The following is a 4,372-nucleotide window of genomic DNA, read 5'->3' on the forward strand; positions in this document are numbered from 1 at the left end:
ATAAAACAAGAAGCGATGTGTGAGTCGCGTGCGTAAACGTAAAAATAGCTCAACAGCGCTGACCTTTTTACTCGTGGATATGCTTTTAATAGCATCACGAGTGATAGAGGCGTTTGGTATGCAAATGATCACTCACTCCGGTGTAACCGGAAGTGGAATAATAGCCAATCTCACGTCGGAAAGAAGCGGCAGCCGGAAATACGTCTGCGACCGCAGGTTAGATTTCTGTGGGTCGCCATCGCATGGCTTTAATTTTTAGTGCTTTGAACGCATTCTCGCTGCATTTTCCATCATTAGAAGCAAATGTCTGACGAAGTGACAAAATGGTGTTCTTCGAAGGTGAAGCAAAAGATTCTCAACAAATGCGCATTGATACAATTTAAGAGCGATTTGTAAACCGCCTCCACTCACCGAGGCATTAATCGTGATGTCGAAGTCGAATCGACGGTAGGTGAGAAGACAGAAGTTTGTGACCTTTCATGTATTGTTGAATTATCCGTTGAATTTTCTTGTACTACAAGCACATACAAATGATTCCGCTACGCTCAAGACGAAATATAATAATTGAAAATTTTCTTTGCCGCACGCGGGTCGCGTCGGGCCACGGAAATATGATTGTTGACCATTGTTATCAGCGATGTAATTACCACTTTCTGCTTCATTTTCCCGTAAAAAAGCCACATTTAAAGAAATAAAAAAGAGATTTGAGGATCACAGTTGCCTTTCAACATCGTTTAGGAGAACTTGTACTATTAATATCGGTGGAACAAATTTGCATATCCGTGGTTATAGTAAACTTAATTGCACGTCTCCGATATTTTGATTTCGTTTGGCAGATTTTCATTTAAATCAGGGAATCTAAACCTTCTTTGGCTTTCAGTGAACTCGCCGTTTTTCAGAGCCGTTAGCTATCCGTTCGGTACCTGTCCGTTGCTTGATGGATTACTTTTATCTTACGCAGCGAAATCATTTGTTGCATCGAAATCGCTTTCGGTAAGCGGCTATGCGAAGTACGACTGAAGGACATGAGCATGTGAATGTCAGTGTGCATATTTCAATCTGGTGAAGTCAGAATTTAACTTTTTAATTCATGAGTCTTTTACCGTTATGAATTTATTTATTTTCAGTGTAATTTACAGAAACGGGGCAAGTTTTTAATAAACTGATATCATCCAGGAAGTGTTCTGTTGCGGCTTTAAAATCAGTGATCAAGATATAAAAATTAAATGCTACCGTTGTCGGAAAGCTATTTACAAGTAAGGAAAATAAAAGGCCTTATAACGGTTTTCGACGCCATTTTGACGAGTAGGCAAACAGGCTCGAAATAACAGTGTTTGTATGGAAATCCGATGTCAAATAATTTTCATAAAACATCGCTTCTGAAAAATTCTGAATTGGAAACTTTTGGCAGTAGGAAAAGGAGGGACGTAGCTGTGCCAGAAAGCGTCCAGTCGTTGAACTTTCCATACATTTGTCTGTTAGCGAACCAGCCGTGAACTGCTCTAAAAATAGCTCGCGGGAAAAAAATACAGGGAAATGTATTTTTATGCTTACGAATTCTTTTCTCACTTTGAGGTGTTTGCTTTGATAACGAAGAAAACATTGCCCCTTCCGTTGATCAGTCGTCGGGTAAGTCGAAAACGAAGAATTATAAGTGAAAATATAGTTGATCGGAAGTTCTGTTTCCTAAAACTGTAAAAATGCACTTACAACTCCATCGATGTCGTGGAAGAACAGAATCATTCGTCGAGGACGATTACCAGCCCTTTGAGGTTGAACGAAGGAATATCAAATGATAATAAGCACCAGGCACAGTGTGATGTCTCGCGCTCGGATTTCCAGATCACACCATCTCGCGCTCGGATTTTTGAAGCACTACGTTTGAAAAACTAGTTAAAGTCTCGGCCTCGGATTTTAAACAAGGGTCTCGGCGAGCCTCCTCCCCACTGAAAAATTAGGCAAACTGACCACCCTCCCCCTGGAAAATCAAATCCCTTCCGTGGGTGGGGGGGGGGGGATGTGTATTTTTGGGACCTACACATTCTGGTTACCGTAATCCAGCCCTTAAAGTATAAAATTGCCTTTTTTTTTATATCTGGTCATATAGGGCAAAGAAATCATTCCACCAGTATTTAAAGTCTTTTGTTAGGTGAGGGACTGGGAGCATCTACCCCAAGGACAAATTTGAAGGACATACGCCAAATTTGCCTTCCTTGTTTGCTAGGATAGGATAGGATAGGATAACTTCATTTATACACGGTTTTTCCATCAGCTACTTAGATTATCATTATCAACTAACTATCTATCTACCTAACTAGGATTATAAAAGTTAAGAAATAACCAAAGCTAAACAATAAATGCTGCTTTTCTTGAAGGCCGTGTTTAAAAATCTTACTTATAACTGTGGCGTCTCAATTTAGTCTTAAAATCATTTAAGGAAGTTGCCTGCCGTAATTCTATTGGCAAACTGTTCCACAACTGAGCTCCACTGGATGAGAAACTTTTCTTTAAATAATCAGTGCGCGGTTGTGGAAGAGCTAGCGTGTTTTCAGTATTCCTTAAATGATAATTGAAATTATCGCGAAAAACAAAGCTTGATCTTAAATATTCTGGTGTCATCCCATTTAGAGTTTTATACATCATAATTGATTTTTTATCCAATCTTTGATGACAGCCAAATACCTCAAATTTTTGTGAGGCTAACTCAAGTCTAAGTCGAAATGAGCTGCCCAGGCTGTCAAACACTGACCATGTTTATGACAAAAATATTTACACTTCTCTTACCCTGTTTATGACATGAATTAATTTTTCGAAAAAGAAAAAATATATATAAATTTCTTACATTGCTAATCCGTTTTAACAATCTGTGTATAGTCAGAGAAGAATAGATGCATTCCAAACCCCCCCCCCCCCCCCCCATTACCCACCCTCCATGGGGGACAAACGCGTTTAGAGCCCTAAGAGCGTCTCCGCCATTCACGGCATCATCGTCACTATTGCATTTCAAAGACCATTCCAAACTATTATAGTTAAACCCAAGGCATCAACGGCCACTTCCATCGCCATATTCACGGGATAACGATAGTGTCACTTTGATTACGTTTACGCAAGCCCTTGATTTGTCGCACTTCTTATTATGTTTACGTAAATAAAGCCAGCCCAATGTACATCAATACGCGCGTAAAGTTTACGTGTCAGTGTAAATCCACCTAAAGGTGCCGCCAGATTTAAGTTTTCGGTAGCGCACTTCTTCAGTTAGCTCTCCAAAGAATTTGTATCTGACCAAGCGACGTGTCAAAGATGGATATTAAAGATGCAAATACGAAGATGGATGGCATTCCCATGACGAAAAGAGAAAAGGAAGTCTTAATATGAAGTTAAGATGTAAAACAGATCCAATACCTCGCCCTCAAGGATGTAAGGAGTATTACACCGTTCTGCTTTTGAGTGGTTGAATCGGAGAAGGCCCAAAGGGACTGGTAAAGAGTAGGACAATTGGTGAGCCGCACAGAACAGTGAAACTGGATTCGTTTCGCTGGAGCCGCCATATTGAATACGTGAAACTTTTTGCGCATTTTTGCGGTGTAGCCATGAGGAGATTAAGTGACCGTGACGCTCTCGATAGAATATGGGGCGATTCTCATGAAAATGTGGTTTATGATTCTGAAATCGATGGTGACGAATACTGCGATGAATCGGAAAACTCTGGTGAATATATTTCTGCAGAGGAGTGAAAAATGTTCTTCGGGAAAGAAACCGGGACAACGAGAAAGTAGCAGCGAGGCAGTCGCTATCACACCACAACTTCGTGCGATCCAGGTAGGGAGTTTAAAGCTGGTATCGAATTTCTTGTTTACAATGTTTAAACCTGCGGACTATCAAGAGAACTGAGAATTTAGAGGCATTTAATTGGTTTCATTGGCTAATATCGAGAGTTTTTGAGACACTGTACCTTGTTGAGGTATTCGACTTAAATGTTGTAGTGTTTAATTTGTTATTTGGGCGCTAGAAATAGTCTTTGTTTGCTCTTCCCGATAATAGTTTCTTGCCAAGATACACAGCATGTAAAGAGTCAAAATTGTTTTGAAAACATTTTATTAAATCTTAAGAGCTTATCAGAAAAAAAAAAGAAAAAACAGAAACAAAACATCAGTGGAACTTGTAATTTCATCAAGAAAAGCAACAGCACTAGTAGCTCTTTAGGGTACTCATACGCTACTGATTTTATATTTTCTGAGGACGTTGAGCTGAGGCTGTTCTTAATTAATAATGTTAGAGATGTGAGTTTAAACGGTCTTTAGTCGAAAATATTCATACGGTTCGTTGCATAACCAATGCCAATGTAGATATATATGATCCCAAAATGGCCTAA

Source organism: Pavona decussata, unplaced genomic scaffold (assembly GCF_977016875.1).
Source record: "Pavona decussata unplaced genomic scaffold, jaPavDecu1.1 SCAFFOLD_119, whole genome shotgun sequence".
Classification (NCBI taxonomy): domain Eukaryota; kingdom Metazoa; phylum Cnidaria; class Anthozoa; order Scleractinia; family Agariciidae; genus Pavona; species Pavona decussata.